Genomic DNA, 20578 nt, shown 5'->3' on the forward strand with positions numbered 1-20578 from the left:
ATAGACTGCGCTACGAACCCGGCCACCCGAGTTCGATTCCCGCTCACGGCCAACACCAGCGATGGCGAATATCTGAACCGGTCCTGGGCCTCCCCTAGGTCGACTCAGCCTTAAACGAGAACCCGGTGTGGTGTGTAGTAAACATCGCCACTGGGGAGACGAATATGGCCGGGCGTGGTGCTGCCCCGCCCCCCTCGTGCGCCGTGTCGACCTTCATAAGTGTTCGCTAACAGCACTTGCCCCAACAGTCTGTTGAGGTTACGGGGAGGATCTTTGTCTTGTGTGTTGAGGTGGACCTCCCCTCTCCCGACGAGATGGAGCGTGTGAGATGATTACAGCAGAGGCCCGGTGTGCAGGGTTAGCAGTCACCCAGGCCCCGCTTACACAATCAATTTAAATATTCAGCAAAGCCCTCATGTTTATTGAGGTTAACCTCACTGACTATCAAGACTCATTTCGAAGGGGGTCCTGCCCTGAGATGTTTGGCCATTCCGTTGAAGAGGGGCGGGGAGAACTTCGGACATTAAAACAGGCAAACTCGTTTTCCTGTGCTCCCCGCATCAATACTGTCGACTCCATACCCCTGTTCAAACATAGACTCTCAAGCCCTTCCGAGCCATTGCAGTCCTTTCCGCCAGCGGTGGCGTGAGCGAGCAATTGCAGGGCTGCGCCTCTATCTGCTGTTGTACGTTTGGCGTCTCGAGTCGCGCTCGCGGTCCACAGTCGCCTTCACGACCAGGACGCAGAGGCTCCTGGCTCTCGTGAACGCTGTCGCACGCTGAAGATTCTCGCCCGAGTGAGTGGATGAATGTTCATTGTCAAACAGAGAGAGGGCAGAGGAACTACACAACGGATGGGCTTTGAGCCTGGACTTGAACAAAGAGGTGGAGTCGACAGGGGCGCCACGGTTATGATGTTAACTACCTCGCCTGATATGCAGGCGGTCATAGGTTCGATCCCTACCCTGACGCCTATTGTATATTTTAAGTTTGCGGTGTCTCCCTCCCAGTCCTCCAGGCTGTCCCTCGACATCACGCGTTCAGAGAATTTGGCTGCTCTCAATGTCCTCAAGATGATAAGCCACTTCGTCTGAGCTATTATTTGTGATAGCCAGGTCGCTTCTGAAACGAGCTGTATAGATCAGTGGACCTTACCTGCTAAAAATATAAATTGTTTCGTTTTAAACAGCACGGATGTCTGGGGCGGGTAAGGGCGCTCCATATAATGGGGACAGCATAGGGGAAAGGATAAACACAGGAACCGCGGACTATCATCTTCATAATCACGGGCACCATCCAGAGAGGCCTCTCCCCATGCCGTGGCGGTTGTTTGACCATACTTCACCACGTTGGTCAATGCGAGTTGGTGAAGGGTTTACGGGGTGGTGGCATCACGGGAGGAAGGACCGGTTTTAACGACCACGCGGGCACTGCTGCTGGTAGCCAAGGCCGGTAATTGAACTCGGTTCACCGGGTTGCAAAATAAATGAGTTTTAAAACCAGATTTGAAAGTGCACAGCTCCAGTTGCTTCCACAGCAAGAGCGTTCCAGACGGCCGCAGAAGCGCATCTGAAAGTGCGCGATGCAGTGACCAAAAGCCGCTGCGCAGACGACCGCAGTTCGCGTGATGATGGTTGATGCTCCTTGACGAGGAAATTCGCAATATCTACCGCTCACTTTGAGCACTTTAACTTTAACACGTTCACTGGGAAGTGGATGAGGCTCACAGCGAACCGATTCATTTTTAAACACCGACACATCATCTCACCCTTGGCGGTGTCTTAGAGTCGTAAATTGTCCACGTGAATGTTGCACATCATAGACCCCCCCCCTGCAGTCACTGGAGGCCGCTACATTCACTTACCCAATGCGACACCGGCGACACGCTTCCGCCGCGAGGTGGAGGCAGGATTTACCATCTGATGAACTAAAACAGATCAGCAAAGTCTCCTCAATATATACCTGTGTGTGTGTGTGTTGAACTTCTTTCGCGCCCTACGCAGCCATACCGTGCTCATCAGAGGTTGCCTAGGTCGACTCAGCCTCAAATGAGTACCTGCGGTGTGTAAATATCACCACTGGGGAGACAAAGGCGGCCGGGCGTGGTGCTGGCCACCAAACCCCCTCGTGTGTCGTACCGGCCTTCTTCATATGTTCTCGTTAACATCACTTGCCCCAACAGTCTGTTAAGGTTCTACACGGGGGGATATTTGACTTGTACTGTACTTACATAAGGTGCGTTACATGTGAATGTGGGGAGCGGTGGGGTCGTGGTTAGCGCACTCCGCCACTAACCCGGCCACCTGAGTTCGATTCCCGCTCACAACCAAAAACAGTGGCGGATATCTGAACCGGTCCTGGGAGACAAAGGCGGTCGGGCGTGGTGCTGGCCACCCACCCCGTCGTGTATTGTTCCGGCCTTCATAGGTGCTCGCTAACAGCACTTGTCCTTTAAAAAAGTCTGTTTAGGCTACACGAGGAATCTTTGTCTTGTCTCTCGACATCGGCCCCCACGGCATTCTGTGCGTGCATCATTTCCAGCTGCATTGATTCAGAACAAGAAAAGTCTCGACCGATTTCGGCCACGCAGTGTCTCTCTACCAGCAGCCACCCTCTCTCGTTGGATCGCTCCACGCTCTGCGTACAGACGGCACGCCGTGTCAACCCACACGGGGTTTGCCCCGTTATCATTGTCCAGGGAAATTCAGTTTTCAGGTCCATACTCTTAGTTTTTTCGGTAAAGTCACGTAGGTAAAAAATAAAATAGAAATTAATAAAAGTAAAATAACAAAATCACGACGTTTCGGAGGCAACACAAGCTTCCGCCTTCAGGTGGAACCGTCACCGCACGATTGCTGTATCAAGTAAAGATACAGCAATTGATATTTTACTTTTATAAATTTTAATTTTATTTTTTACCTACGTGACTTTACCGATAAAACCTAAGAGTGTGAATCCTTGCAGTCACGAAAGCTTCAAATCTAGAATGTTCAGGTCCATACGGCGCACAACCGTTTCAATACGGGCAAAACACATTTTTTGTGTCTATTTATTTGCGTTTCTCCCTTGCGATGGGACTTTGCAGGATGAACGTTGAGATGTATAAGGGGCACGGGGGGTGACCAATACGGTCTGAATTGCTCTGTAATGAGGTGGGGCACTGATGGGCGGTCGACGTGCATGGTGGCGAGAGGGGCGCTCTGAGATCGAGCCACTCAACTCGCCCTGCTGCAGGAGCAGGCGGCCGGGAGTTACCCCCGCGCTTTACCCATCACACGACTCTCAACTGATGGGCGACAGAGGCTGCTCGCGGACCTGCGCTACACAGCTCTCCCCCACGTGTTCATTCGGCACGATGTCCGACGTTTCGCTCCCTCCGAGGTGGTTGCAGGGAGCTTCGCGGATTGCACGAGTGCTGAGCCTGCGTCAGAGGTCGCAAACGGGGTTTGATTCCTTACCCGTACCCGTACCCGGCCGCACCAGGGTCGCAAATGGGTACCCGTACCCGTACCCGGCCGGGTACGGGTACCCGTTCCCTACCCGTATCCTACTCGAAATGAGTGACAAACGGTTACTCACCAGTGACTCACGGCCTACCCGTACCCGTACCCGGCCGCACCAGGGTCGCAAACGGGTACCCGTACCCGGCCGGGTACGGGTAGCCGGGTATCGGGTAGGGTACGGGTATCGGGTACCCGATTGCGACCTCTGGCCTGCGTGCATCAGCGGCGAGGCTGGTCTGCATCAGCAGACACCAAACAAAGATCACCCACCACGCCCGTGTCACGCGCCTTAACAGACCTCTGGGGCAAGTGCTGTTAGCGGCACGCGAGAAGTGGCGGCGACGTCACCACGGCCCGTGTGCCATGCTAGGTACACCGAGCGTGACCGCCTGTCGCTCACACACACACAATAAAGATCTCCCTTGTAATGTGCAGCTCGCTTTCTACGGGCATTGGCGTCACACTCTGTGGCGGGCAGACGACTTGATGGGGATGGTATATCGAGACACTTGGGTGTTTAGCAGGCCGTGTGGAATGTGAGACTGACCCTGCCCTATGATTGAAATCAATCAACAGCTTCCGGAGAAAAAACATTTCTGGGTATCTAATTGGAAAGAAATATATAAAAATTATCGGGATATTTTTTTTTAATTCTAGTTCTACCCAAAAGGCACAGCTATATGTGTGTACCCCATGTAGAACAGCATTGTAACATACAACATCGTTAGACTTAATACACAGCTCAGCAACTGTCGCCTGTATGTATATATATCATTATAATACAAACATTCGCCGTGTAGCCTTTAACAGACAGCTGTGGCAAGTATTGTAATTTATCGAGCACGCACCGATATAGAGGCCTTTGAAGGCTGACACGGCACACGAGGGTGGTGGGCGGTCAACAACGCGCCCGTCCGCCTTTGTCTCCCCGGTGCTGATATTTACCACACCACACCAGGCACTCATTTGAGGCTGAGTCGATAATAGCGGAGACCACGAAACGATTCAAATATTTGCCAGGATAATTTGGTCGTGAGCTGGAATCGAACTCGGGTCGTTGGGTTCGGAGTGCGCGGTGCGCTAACCACTGCGCCACCGTTCCATCCTATTTGAACATACGAAACACGCAGATGTAAACATCCCCAATTCAACTTTATAGACCGCAGGTCTAAGTGGTGTTCGCGAGCACCTATTAGAGCCCGTCACGGCACGCGCGGCTGTGGTGTGATCAGTATCGCCCCCGGCCGCCTTTGTCTTCCTAGAGAGAATGTTCACGCACCGCGTCAGGTATTTATTTACTGCTGAGTCGACGTAAGGGAATGCCAAGGACAGACACAATGATGTTAAGCGTCACGTACCTGCAGGATGACGCACACACACGCAGTTTGTACAGTTGGCAGTGTACGTGGTTATTGCAAATCTATCGTGCTTTCGGCTTGCATACATTTTATTTCATGAATATCGCTCTGCCTAAATTGTGTTTCTACATAAAGCGTGTTGTTAAATGACGTATGTGGAAATGTAAGATTTACGCAGTAGGGTGCCACTCATTATGCATGTAAACTAAAATAAACTACTTTTCATTGTGCCAGCTAAGGCCCATTGAGCCGCGTAGCTGCTTTTCAGAAGCGACCTGCCCACAAATGACGGCTCAACCAAGTGGCTTATCACGTGGACATTTTCGGTAGCGAAATACTCTAAACGCGTGGTGTTGATTCTAAATGTGGAGGGGGAAACCGGAGGACCCGGAGAAAAATCCACGCGACCACGGGGAGAGAGAAACCGCAAACTACAAATATACAGCAGCAGGCGGTCAGGGTCGGGATCGGGATCGAACCCACGACCTCCTGTATACCAGGCGAGGTCGTTAACATCTCGCCACCGCAGCGCCCTGTGCTGTGGAGAAAGGACCATTCATCGAATGCGTCGTGTCAGTAAATGGGGGTTGTTTGACCATACTTCACCACGTTTGGTTTAGTAGGGGTTGGCGAAGAAGAGGAGAGGCCCCAAGGTAAATTCAAATACCACTCGCCATTGATGTTAGCTCTGTCCTGGGAATCGAACTCAGGTGGTTGGGTTCGTACGGCAGTGCGCTACCCACTGCTCCACCCCATATGTGCACAGTCATCGAGGCAGGATGTCGTGGGTTCTATCCTGATCCTGACGCCTGCTGCTGTATATTTGGAGTTTGCGGTGTCTCTCTCTCCCCGTGTTCGCGTGGATTTTTCTCCGGATCCTCCGGATTTTCCCTCCACATTTAGAATCAACACCATGCGTTCAGAGTATTTGGCTGCTATACATTTCCAATTGATAAGCCACTTCGCTGAACTATCATTTGTGGCCAGTTCGCTTCTGAAAAAGAGCTGTATAGCTCAGTGGGCCTTTCCTGGTGGTAAAAAAAGATAGTTGAGTTAAAAGTGAAGTTCAGTGTTCTAAGACCACACGCGCTGCTCTTAATGCGTTACAGCTGGGTAGCGGTGGTGGCTGTGCTGCACGTGGTTTGTCACCCCGCACTGTGGGGGCAGCAGCGAGAGTTGGTGACAAGCAGTGCGAGAGTCTCTTCCCGTGGGGCCGCGAGGAGGTTGCCAGACCCTGGCTTGGCAGCAGAGTTTAGAGCCGCAAAGTGACGGCTGACAATTATCACCGGTCCCTTCTGCATGGGATAGAGTGTTTCCCCATCGCATGCATGGGCTTTCTCTGGGTGCTACGCTTCCCTGCCACGTGCGTAATGAACGCTCACTGCAGTAATTGTCTGAAAACATCTTAATAAAGAAAGAACTGCAGAGCAATCGTTGGTAGTGCCGGTTCGCCATCTTGTCGGAGCCCTCCGTCGTGTCTGTGGTTCCTGCTCGGCGATTGTGAGATGCAATTCGTCTGAACGACGAGGCAAATATATACACAGCTAATCTTTAGATTGTATTTTTTTAAGTCAGCTGCTGAGAATGCCATTCTGCTCTGTTTATATTTACATACAAGTCGTTCATATAATCCCCTCCTCGTCTTCTCTGACTCTATGCCTCAACTATGACTCTACACTATGTGTGTGTGTGTGTTGATTGTAACGCATTTCTAACTCAGTCGAGGAAACAGTCAACTATTGAGGGCTTTAAACTCGCAGTGGCTTCAGTTTAACGGGCGAATGAATAAAGGCAGGAAGGTGTGACCTTGAGAATAGCACATTTACACTTTGAGTGGAACCCGACTGCACTGGTAGACATACAGTATCTCAGCATTGCACACACACACACCGACATAATGTACTGTACATAGACAAATATCCCCCGTGTAGCCTTATCAGACTGTAGGGGCAAGTGCTGTTAGCGAGCACCTATGAAGGCCGGCACGGCACACGAGGGGGTGGGTGGCCAGCACCACGCCCGGCCGCCTTTGTCTCCCCAGTGGCGATGTTTACTACACACCGCACTCGCTACTCATTTGAGGATGAGTCTACCTAGGGGAGGCCCATTACCGCTTCAGATAATCGTCACTGGTGTTGGCCGTGTGCGGGAATCGAACTCGGGTGGCCGCGTTCGTAGCGCAGAGCATGAACAGCTGCACTTACCGCTCCCCACAAAAGACAAAGATCCCCCGTATAGCCTTCACAGACTGTTGGGGCAAGACTGTTAGCGAGCACCTCTATAAAGGCCTCACACACAGACACACAAACACATGTGCATGTACCCAGAAAGCCACCGACTCACCGCAGGCGCGTTTAAGTTATTCACGACGACCAACGAGATAGGAAGAATGAGCCAATTTAGAGGCCAGCCAACCACGCGAGCGAGTGATGCTGCTTTTAGAAGTAAAAGATGTTTGTTCTACCCTCGACTACAAACATTGACATTCACGGGGTGGCCGCGTGGCGCCGTGATGACGACGACACTCGTGGTCTCGCAGCAAGACGGGACCTGCGTTCGAATCCCGACTCGGGTTTCTCCACAATTATGGCGGTTGCCTGATGAGGCTGGTTGTAATTACCCGTATTGTAAACGTCGCGGGTTTACTCTACAACACACCACCGGTGTGCTGGACTAGTAACTAATTGGTTTGTTTTGTTTACGTGGCAAACCTTTACTAATTGGCTGTGTCGGGTGGTGGTGGGTTTAACGACACATTTATATTTACGCGATCTAACCCCAAAACACCCCTCTGTTAAGGATAAGTAATCAATAATGTCAGTAATCAGACAATGCAACAACATTCGACTCCAGGCTCTCACAAAGCAACGCCTTCATAATTACAATTATGCTCATACAAATAAATGTGACAACCGTTCTTGATAGTGGAATAGCAATTCCATACTGAGATTGTCGGTGGAAAAGTAACAGGATAGCCATCAGAAGTAGAGGCGGGCGAAGAAGAGATATGCTCTCACCGCGACTAATCGATCACAAAGACATCTGATCATGATTTTCCCAAGGTCGTATTGATATAAAAATACACGGAACCACATTTGGGGGGTGGGGGTAGATATATTGATCATCTCAGAATCTGCTGAAGACCGAGTGAGTCATTGTCATCAAACGATGGGAAAATAACTTTCAGGAAATTACTGAAGAATCACTTGCAAAGGTGGTGGTGGTGGTGGGGGGGGTGCATTTATCGAAGGCGCAATTCTTAAATCGTCGGTCATCTGAAGGTTGCAAAGGTGGGAATAAAAAATACATTTGAGCAAAAATTGAAATGCATGCACATTAAGTAGAACGAGGTGCGCGGAACAAAGCACGCGGTTGTTGGAGGGACACAACTGGAAGAGGCGATATGGAAAACTGTACACACTGTACGTGCTGCACCGCACGTGCAGCACGTACAGTGTGTGTACTGTGCAACACTGTACTACCGTGCGTGCGTTCTGTACAATGCGTGCAGTGTGCATCGAGGGCAACTACTGAAGGCGCATTTGGGATCAAAGACGGTGGCAATTTAAGTGGCGAGCTGCACAGCAAGTTGGAGGAGTTTGAGAAGACATTTTTAAAACACATTCCTGCGGAGGGAGCTGGTAGGAACGTTGGGTTGCTCGGTCAATGGCCAGGGTCAACGGCGGCGTGGTGTATTCCGCAAATATGCCCGACTGTGAGGGCGGGCACAAGCCGGCGTGAGTAGGTTAAACGTTGAGTTTTATAAGGGCACCACGGGTGACAATACTATATTCTATCATTAAAATATATATTTTTAAACAATCTTTTTTGTATGTTATGTTTCGGCTTGGGTCTAATTGTTCACGCTCAACTGACGTTGGCTGTAATTTGCTACGTTCCCTTACGTTATGGCAAGCTTCTGGGCCACCTCCTGGAGTCGTGGAGTTCTTCCATTACTAGTACGGTACATTTCATTAAAGCGTGTTTAAAATAAAGTTGTTTTAAATATTGCTTATTAAAGTGAGCAAAGAGGCATGGGAGAGATGCACGACTGGAATGAGACTGAGACACACGAGAGAGGAACGACAGGCGGCTCAGAGAACGAGCGCAAGTTTGAGTCAGCGACTGTCAGATAAAGTTCACACTAACACACACAACACGCGCAAACTATTTATTTTATTTCACTTGGTAAGACACACCGAGCTATACAGATCTTTTTCCAGAAGCGGCCTGGCTATCACAATTATAGCTCAACGAAGTGGACTATCATCATTATCTTGTGGAGACTTATAGCAGCTAAATAACTCTAAACGCGTGATGTTTGTTCTGAATGTGGAGGGGCAACACCGGAGGGCCTGGAAAAAAAGCCACGCGCCCACTTGGAGAGAGAGAGAGAGACGGCAAACTCTCAAATATACAGGAACCCACGACCTCCTGTAGACCAGGCGAAATGGTTAACATCTCCTAGCCACCGTGGCGTCCCAAGTTAGTGGAGACCTGGGTGCCACGCTTGGCTAGAAGTTGGTGATGTTCAGTATAGTTAGTGGAGACCTGGGTGAACGCTTATCTAGAAGTTGGTGATGTTCAGTATAGTTAGTAGAGACCTGGGTGCCACGCTTCACTAGAAGTTGGTGATGTTCAGTATAGTTAGTGGAGACCTGGGTGGAATACTTCACTAGAAGTTGGTGATGTTAAGTATAGTTAGTGGAGACCTGGGTGGAATACTTCGCTAGAAGTTGGTGATGTTCAGTATAGTTAGTGGAGACCTGGGACCCACACTTCACTAGAAGTTGGTGATGTTCAGTATAGTTAGTAGAGACCTGGGTGGAATACTTCACTAGAAGTTGGTGATGTTCAGTATAGATAGTGGAGACCTGAGTGGAATACTTCGCTAGAAGTTGGTGATGTTAAGTATAGTTAGTGGAGACCTGGGTGCCACGCTTCGCTAGAAGTTGGTGATGTTCAGTATAGTTAGTGGAGACCTGGGTGAACATTTCGCTAGAAGTTGGTGATGTTCAGTATAGTTAGTGGAGACCTGGGTGAACATTTCGCTAGAAGTTGGTGATGTTCAGTATAGTTCGTGGAGACCTGCCTAAACAGACTGTTGGGGCAAGTGCTGTTAGCGTGCAGCACCTATGAAGGCCGGCACGGTGCACGAGAGGGTTGTGGGTGGCCAGCACCACGCACCGACCGCCTTCGTCTCTCCAGGTACCGATGTTTACTACTGAGTCGACCTACGGGAGGCCCAGGACCGGTTCAGATAATCGTCACCAGTGGTGTTTGGTGGCTGTGAGCGGGAATCGAACTCGGGTCCGCTGGGTTCGTAGCGCAATGTGACGACGCAACGGTAAAGACACACACACGCAGATCGATACAGACGTAGACCACACGTGTACACAAGTAGAACACGCGTGTACACGTGTAGAACGCATGTAGAACACGTGTGCACGTGTAGAACACGTGTATACGTGTAGAACAGGTGGACACATATTCTTGGTTCTTTCGGTAAAGTCACGTAGAAGGGAAATAATAAAATTATATAAATATAAACAATTAAAAGGTGTACACATGTAGAACACGTGTATACGTATAGAACACGCGTGTACACGTCGACAGCTGTCTGTACACGGTTAACAGAGCGAGATTTGTCAGATACAGATGTCTGCTTGTATGTCTGTCTATAGTTTTCTAGTTAGATTTTTGTCGCTATTTCTCTTATGCCTGATGATGATTGCTTGTGTTGCAATCGAAACGTCGCTATTATTTTAATTCATTATTTTATCTTTAGACGTGACTTAACCGAAAGAACCAAAGAATAATTCCTGCAGTCACGAAAGCTCCAAAAATTAAGATTGTCAGATACAGCGTCAGCGATGTATGTCCAGACGACACTTTTTATGCACGAATTCACCTTGACGCAAAAATGCACAGAATCTCGTGCACGCACAATAACGAGTCCAGCACTGAGTACGGGGGGGAGCCGTGGCGAGCCGAGTTCGATTCCGACTCGCGACCAATACCAGTGGCGAAAGTTTCAAGCAGGTCCTGGCTGGGCCTCCCCTAGGTTTACTCGGCCTGAAATGAGTACCTGGCGCGGTGTGTATTAAACATCCGCGCTGGGGAGACAAAGGCGGCCGTGCGTGGTGCTAGCCACCCACCCCCTCGTGTGCCGTGCTGGCCTTAATAGGTGCTCGCTAACAGCACTCGCCCCAACAGTCTGTTCAGGCTATACCGGGGGAATATTTGTCTTGATACATATATACATACAGACACAAATTGTGTCTTTTAAATATTACAAAGCATTAGGTTAATTGTTTTGTTGTTATTATATAGATACGAATGCGTATATCTAATCGGGTAAATCGGTAATCGTTATAATAATACGATTATCGGTTCCGGAAGCCATCGGTTTGAGTGTGAATCTCGTAATGAATGCCCACCGATTGGGCACTCGCGAAAGTGCAAACCGCACGGCGGGCTAAGTCACCGCGTGGCCACACACGCACACACACACGCACACACACGCACACACACACGCATACACACGCGCACACACACACACGCACACATGCGCACACACACACGCACGCACACACACGCACACACACACGCACACGCGCACACGCACACACACGCGCACACACACGCGCACACACACACGCACGCACACACGCACACACACACGCACGCACACACGCACACACACACGCACACAAGCGCGCGCCCTCGTTTGGGCAATCAAACTGATACAGATGCAGCCCGCTTCAATCGCTTGCTCGCATCACTGCTGGCGGAAGAACACTCCTCTAGGGGCGGGGGTGTTGGGGAGCTCTCGAGTGGTATTAGGCCTACTCTTCCACGGGGACCCGCACGTCTTGGAAGAGGTGGGCGTACCCACATGTCCGAACAGGGCGCCGCGGTGGCGAGATGTTAACTACCTCACCTGGTATACAGGAGGTCGTGAGTTCGATCCTGACCCCTGAGAGATGTTAACTACTTCGCCTGGTCTACAGGTCGTGGGTTTGATCTAGACTTTGATAGATGTTAACTACCTCGCCTGGTATACAGGAGGTTGTGAATTCGATCCTGACTTTGAGAGATGTTAACAACTTCGCCTGGTATACAGGAGGTCGTGAGTTCGATCCTGACCCTGAGAGATGTTAACTACCTCGCCTGGTATACAGGAGGTCGTGGGTTTGATCCTGACCCTGAGAGATGTTAACTACCTCGCCTGGTCTACAGCAGGTCGTGAGTTCGATCCTGACCATGAAAGATGTTAACTACCTCGCCTGGTCTACAGGTCGTGGGTTTGATCCTGACCCTGAGAGATGTTAACTACCTCGCCTGGTCTACAGCAGGTCGTGAGTTCGATCCTGACCATGAAAGATGTTAACTACCTCGCCTGGTCTACAGGTCGTGAGTTCGATCCTGACCATGAAAGATGTTAACTACCTCGCCTGGTCTACAGCAGGTCGTGAGTTCGATCCTGACCATGAAAGATGTTAACTACCTCGCCTGGTCTACAGGAGGTCGTGGGTTTGATTCTGACCCCTGAGAGATGTTAACTACCTCGCCTGGTCTACAGCAGGTCGTGAGTTCGATCCTGACCATGAAAGATGTCAACTACCTCGCCTGGTCTACAGGAGGTCGTTGGTTTGATCCTGACCCTGAGAGATGTTAACTACCTCGCCTGGTCTACAGCAGGTCGTGAGTTCGATCCTGACCATGAAAGATGTTAACTACCTCGCCTGGTCTACAGGAGGTCGTTGGTTTGATCCTGACCCTGAGAGATGTTAACTACCTCGCCTGGTCTACAGCAAGTCGTGAGTTTGATCCTGACCCCTGATAGATGTTAACTACCTCGCCTGGTCTACAGCAGGTCGTGAGTTCGATCCTGACCATGAAAGATGTTAACTACCTCGCCTGGTCTACAGAAGGTCGTTGGTTTGATCCTGACCCTGAGAGATGTTAACTACCTCGCCTGGTCTACAGCAAGTCGTGAGTTTGATCCTGACCCCTGATAGATGTTAACTACCTCGCCTGGTCTACAGCAGGTCGTGAGTTCGATCCTGACCATGAAAGATGTTAACTACCTCGCCTGGTCTACAGAAGGTCGTTGGTTTGATCCTGACCCTGAGAGATGTTAACTACCTCGCCTGGTCTACAGCAAGTCGTGAGTTTGATCCTGACCCCTGATAGATGTTAACTACCTCGCCTGGTCTACAGCAGGTCGTGAGTTCGATCCTGACCATGAAAGATGTTAACTACCTCGCCTGGTATACAGGAGGTCGTTGGTTTGATCCTGACCCTGAGAGATGTTAACTACCTCGCTTGGTCTACAGCAGGTCGTGAGTTCGATCCTGACCCCTGATAGATGTTAACTACCTCGCCTGGTCTACAGGAGGTAGTGAGTGAGTTCGATCCCGACCCTAACGCCTGCTGTATAGTTTGCGGTGTCTCTCTCCCCGTGGTCGCGTGGATTTTTTCTCGGCGCCCTCCGGGGTTTTCCCCTACACGTTTAGCATCAACGTGACGCGTTTAGAGTTATCTGGCCGCTATAAATGTTCACACGATGATGATGATGAGCCCACTTCGATGTGCTATCATTTGTAGACTGTTGATTGGTTGGTGAAGCCGCTGTGTGTTACTGCTGCGTGGACAGAGGCGGTGGAGGGATGGAGGAGGTTTGTTTTATTTAAGAAACTCGTCAACGTTGTTTCAACTGCCGCACCGGGAAATCGAGTAGAATGGGCGACATCTGGAGGGCAAGTCCAGTGCGCTGACCCATCACACCATTGTTGGTAACACACACACAAATTGTATATGTGTGTGTGTGTCATGTATACACGTAGAAGGGTAATGTTTATGGCCGCGGAATTTCTATATGTGCAGAAATCTGCTAACCGGTTTAACCGATTTTTTCTCATTCGGTTAACGGTAATAATATAAACACAATTTGACAACCCTCTATAGAAGTACTGTACGAATGATTATACACATACGGTACAAATGGGCATCGGCAATTGCCTTTATATTTGAGTATATATATACAGAACGGTTGTGTATATATGCGTTTATATATGACAGCACGCGTGTCTATACATTCAAATCATTTAAATCTATACATTTAAATGATGTTAAATCTTGTATAAACGTATACATTTGTGTCTATATCCACGTCGTGTATTTAAAACACAACTCTATATGTAAGACGCATCATAGGGGAGCGGTGGCGCAGTGGTTAGCGCGCTACGCTCCGAACCCTGAGTCCCCAGTTCGATTCCCGCTCACGGCCAACATCGGTGACAAACATCTAAAACCGGACCTGGCCTTCTCTAGGGTCGACTCAGACTTAAATGAGTAACTGTGCCTGGTGCAGTGTGTAAAACATCAACACTGGGGAGACAACGGCGGCCGTGCGTAGTGTTGGGTTGGCCCTTCATCGGTGCTGCTCGCTCACAGCACTTGCCCCAACAGTCTGTTCAGGCTATACGGGGGATTATTTTTGTACCTTCATAATCTTTATGCATATACATTGCACATATAGTACATGTGAGTTTATGATGATCGTATAAGCATATGTCCAGAATACACATACACGCGTTTGTTTACGTTTAATTTAGTTGCATACCGACTGCCCGTTTAAATTTCACGCATCTCAAATCACGCGATAATTATTCATCCGCACGCATACGAACGCGTGCGTGTGGGTTGCGTGCGTCCACCTGTGCGTGTGTGTGTGTTCATCGGTGCTCGCTAACATCACTTGCCCCAACAGTCTGCACAGGCTATACGGGGGATCTTTGTCTTTGTTCACGCACTCAACACAATGTTGGCACAAATAGGCACAGCGTGCATATTTTTGTGCACACACACGCGGGCCGTGCAGTTTCCCCAACACAATATTGCTTGTTCAGCTCATGTATTTAAGATGCTGTTTAATTTTGACGCAATATATATTGCCGCGTTTTATCCTGGCATTGCTTTCGATTGCTAAGTTCGGGAATACAGATTTGTGTTCGTGAAGTTAACTTTTTAATTCTACGGAGTAAATGTATAATTAGTACGTCATGAATTAATTATAATACAGCAATAATATGTACACGTTAAATACTCATTGAGTCTCATACGCTATTGTCAGGAGGGTCTTGCATTGACATATATGGCCCATTCCTTTCTCTTGAGTTTAATAGTAAACACAGGTTGAAAGTATAATATAGTATGGATATTACTACATATAATTTATGTTTTGGATAGGCCACGGAATAATCTGGCCGGTTGTGTGTCGTAAGACCCTCCACCACCTTGCATAGCCAAACAAAATTAAACAGTGACGTGTACAAGAGTTTAGCGCACCGATGTATCATTGATTCAGCACGCATCTTCACTATCACTCATGGTCACTCCACTGCTGGATCAAAACTTCCCCACCCTGTGTGTCGTTCACATGTGGGGGAGGGAGGGAGGGGGGGCGGCGTTGACCATACTTCACCACGCTGGTCAGTGTGGGGTTGGTGAATGGGGTTACCCCAGGTCATATATCACTCGTTGCCAGGATTTGAACTCAGGGAGCCCAGATACAAAGCGCAGTGTGCTAACCGCTGAGCCACCGCTCCACCAATACTCCACATTACGAAGCATGAAATGCTTTAACCATCATATCGGTAATAACGGAAGTGTTATAATAAAATGTACATAGAATCTATATCAAATAATATAGAATCTAAAACTCATGGAAAGTGCATAATGTATGGATCAAACACTATTTGTGGTATCTGAATCATTGTAATACATGTTGTACACGTACACACGTACATGCACACAACTCTACATATGTACACGCGACATAAAACTATATACACAAACACACACATATATATACACACATACGCACATATAATACACGCACAAATACACACATAGACACACGTGCAGTATAAATATATGTACGTGTACAGATCGCACAAAAACGTGTACACGTACAGTGCACACAAATACGCACAGACCACAGATGCCGACGCAGCACACATTCAGAGACTTACTAGCACACACACAAAGACAAAGATCCCCCGCGTAGCATTAAACAGACTGTTGGGGCAAGTGCTGTTAGCGAGTAGCAGCACCTACGAAGGCCGGCACGGCGCACGAGGGGGTGGGTGGGTGGCCAGCACCACGCCCGGCCGCCTTTGTTACACCACCACCGCACCAGGGACTCATTTAAGGTTGAGTCGACTTAGGGGGAGGCACCAGGACCGGTTGAAATATTCGTCGGTGACATTGTTTCTTGAGCGGGCACATTGACAGACATACACAGTCTGAAATGGCTCACGTATACACAATGTGCACACGAAAAAGACAATGATCCGTTAACATAGATACTGTGGTCATATATAGACCGTTGGGGAAAGGCGCTGTCAGCGAGCGCCTATTAAGGCAACCACAGAAAGACGAGTGGGTGATGTGACCAGCACAATACCCGGCCGCCTTTGGATCCCCAGTACTGACGTATTTACACACCGACGCGAGGTACTCATTTCTGGCTGAGTTGACTTAGTGGGATGCCGGTAAGGTTCAAACACCAGCTGCCACTGATGTCACCTGGAGTCGAACCGAGGCCACTGGGTTCAACCACGTAACCATATAAAGACAAGGATCCCCCGTGTAGCCTCAACAGACTGTTGGGGCAAGTGTTGTTAGCGAGCACCTCTGAAGGGCAAGCGCCACGCCCGGCCGCCTTTGTCTCCCCGGTGTTGATGATGACAGACAACCATATACCAATACGCACACACAGAGTATATACTGGCATTTATACGCGTGTCTCCTGAAAAAGGACAGTGGGCCGAAACGTCGAGGTCTCTCCGTAACGGACGAAACCCTATTATCGTTATTTTTCATTCACCTGCTTTGTAGAACTTCACTGAAATATAAACGTGATATTTTAAACAAATGTACACGCATACACACACGTGCGGCTGTTTACACACCGCACGAGGTACTCATTCCAGGCTGAGTCGACCTAGGCGAGGCTCACGACCGGTTCAGACAATCGCCGATGATGTTCGTCACCAACAAAGACAAAGATCCCCCGTGTAGCCTGAACAAACTTTTGGGTCAAGTGCTGTTAGCGAGCACCTATGGAGGCGGACACGGAACGGCGCACGAGTTGGTGGGTGGCCAGCACCACGCCTGGCCGCCTTCGTAACGATGTTTACACATCGCACCAGGTACTCATTTGAGGCTGAGTCGACCCAAGGGAAGCCCAGGACCGCTTCAGATCATTATTGTCACTGGCTGTTGGTGTTGGACCGTGAGCGGGAATCGAACTCGGTTCGCCGAGTTCGTATCGCGCCAACCCCAACACCACCGTTCCACCACAAGACAAAGATCCCCCGTGTAGCCTTAGCAGACTGCTGGGGCAAGCGCTGTTAGCGAGGAGCACTTATGAAGGCCGGCACGGCACACGAGGGGGTGGATTGCCAACACCACGCCCGGCCGCCTTTGTCTCCCCAATGGCGATGTTTACTACGCACCACACTGGTTACACACACGCTCACACTAACGTGTACACTTTTACACACGCAGACGTACACACATGCACACGAACGCAGATCATCACTTAGAAGCCGATAAAAAAACGAGTCGCTCCACTTTCGTGGGAAGTCGAACTGAGGTTGCACTGTGTAGAGACCGACTCCCGTCATGGTAACGTGGCATTTCCACCACTGCTGTATGGCTGCAAATCAGCGCCGCACTCGGATGTGCAGAGATGCACTGTCGGTGTAATATCGTAACTAGAACTTTATCAATCATAATGTGTGATGGTGATGGTGGTGATGATGATTGGTGATGGTGGTGATTGGTGGTGGTGGTGTTGATAATTGGCGGTGATGGTGGTGAGTGACCGAGAAGGTGAGGGGTGAGTGTGGGGTGAGTGTGGGGTGGACGTGCTGATTGCAGCTGATTTAAATGCGGCCTCACCTTAGCGGGACGCGACGAGATGAGAATCAGCTCCAGCAATCCCTGCCTCTCCCCTTACCTCTCCTCGCACTCTCTCCTGCCTCTCCCTCTCTCTCTCCTTCCCTACCCTCCCTCTCTCCTTCTTCCTTCTCCCTCTGATGTCTACAATCTCACTCTCCTCCCTCTCCTGTCTCTCCCTTCACACTCACCGCTCTCCCCTTCTCTTCTCACCTCCCCGTTCCTCTTTCTGCTCCCTCCTCCTGCCTCCCACTTTCTCCAACTCTGTGCAGAGTGTCTGTAATCTCTCGCTCTCTCTCCTCCCTCTCCTGTCTCCCCTCTCTCTCTCTTCTCAATGTCAATTTCCTCTTCTCTCTCCCTCTGTCTCGCTTACTCTATACAGAGTGTCTATTTAGCTCTGTCCTCCATCTCTCCTCTGTCCCCCCCACACCACCTCCTCGTTGTATCCGTAAATGTCTCTACAGCAGCTTTCTGTCCCTCCTTTATCCCTCCTTGATCTCTCTGCTGTACTCTCCCTTCTCTCGATATCTCTGCACCCTCTCTCCTTCTGCTCTCGCGATAGTTTCTCAGTTCTACCCCCCCCCTCTCTCCCCCCCTGCGCCCCCCCTCCTCTCTCCCCCCCTGCGCCCCCCCCACTCTCCCTCCTCACGGGTCGCGTCTGCGCTCTCTGAACGCCGTGAAATTCACTCTGCATCTCTCAAGCCCTGGGAACCAGAGAGAGACCCCACCCCACCCCATACATACAGCCCATACACACACCCCATACATACAGCCCATACATACACCCCCATACACACACCCCTTACATACACCCCATACATACAGCCCATACATACAGCCCATACATACAGCCCATACACACACCCCATACATACAGCCCATACACACACCCCCATACACACACCCCTTACATACACCCCATACATACAGCCCATACATACAGCCCATACACACACCCCCATACACTCACCCCCATACACACACCCCATACACACAGCCCATACATACAGCCCATACACTCACCCTCATACACACACCCCATACACACACCCCATACATACACCCCATGCATACAGCCCATACATACAGCCCATACATACACCCCCATACATACAGCCCCATACACACACCCCCATACACACAGCCCCATACACACACCCCCATACACACACCCCATACACACAGCCCATACATACACCCCCGTACACACACCCCCGTACACACACCCCTTACTCGCATCCCTTACATACAGCCCATACACACACCCCCATACACACACTCCTTACATACACCCCATACATACAGCCCATACATACAGCCCATACATACAGCCCATACACACACCCCATACATACAGCCCATACACACACCCCCATACACACACCCCTTACATACACCCCTTACATACACCCCATACATACAGCCCATACATACAGCCCATACACACACCCCCATACACTCACCCCCATACACACACCCCATACACACAGCCCATACATACAGCCCATACACTCACCCTCATACACACACCCCATACACACACCCCATACATACACCCCATGCATACAGCCCATACATACAGCCCATACATACACCCCCATACATACAGCCCCATACACACACCCCCATACACACAGCCCCATACACACACCCCCATACACACACCCCATACACACAGCCCATACATACACCCCCGTACACACACCCCCGTACACACACCCCTTACTCGCATCCCTTACATACAGCCCATACACACACCCCCATACACACACTCCTTACATACACCCCATACATACAGCCCATACATACAGCCCATACATACAGCCCATACACACACCCCATACATACAGCCCATACATACAGCCCATACACACAGCCCATACACACAGCCCATACACATAGCCCATACACACAGCCCATACACACACCCATACACACAGCCCATACACACAGCCCATACACACACCCCTTACACACAGCCCTTACACACAGCCCTTACACACAGCCCATACACACACCCCCATACACTCACCCCCATACACACACCCCATACACACAGCCCATACACACAGCCCATACACACACCCCATACACACACCCCCATACACATCCCCATACATATATACCTTACACACCATACATACACCGCGTACCCCAACAGTAGCCGCCGTTTGCCAATAAGGGTCCAACGCTCGCTGGCAGGTCACAGGACAGACCCAGGTGCCATGGGTTTACTGACTGAGATGACTGGCAGATGCACCACCTGTACCCCCTGCTGTGCCAACTTGCTGTGCTTTAACCTTCCGGCGCTCCACTCGTTGTTGTGAGCGTCGCTCCTCCGCCCTCCGCTGTTGTTGTTGGAGGGCGACATCCTCCAAGTGCCCAGCAGCGTCCTTCACGAGCCTCCTCCACAGAGGCCGATCTTGACACCGCTGGTCCACTCAGCTCCACATTCTCCCGTACCGCATCATTCCAATCTTTTTATCCCTTGCCACGCTCGTTTAGCCCCCTCTATCCGGCCAAACAGAAGTTGATTTGGCATGCGGTGGCTGGGCATACGGGCTACATGACCCAGGCAACGCAGCCTCGCCTGCTGGAGGAGCTCACCGTTGGGACAGTGTACAGATCTTTCAATAATCTCTGAGATCCTGACACAATCCATCCGTGAAAAAGAGCTTCATAGCTCATCGGATTGTTCCAGGATTCTGAGGATGGATCGAAGGCATGCCAGCTTGAACGTGGC

The sequence above is a fragment of the Lampetra planeri genome, chromosome 3 (assembly GCF_965212315.1).
Source record: "Lampetra planeri chromosome 3, kcLamPlan1.2.h2, whole genome shotgun sequence".
Lineage (NCBI taxonomy): Eukaryota > Metazoa > Chordata > Hyperoartia > Petromyzontiformes > Petromyzontidae > Lampetra > Lampetra planeri.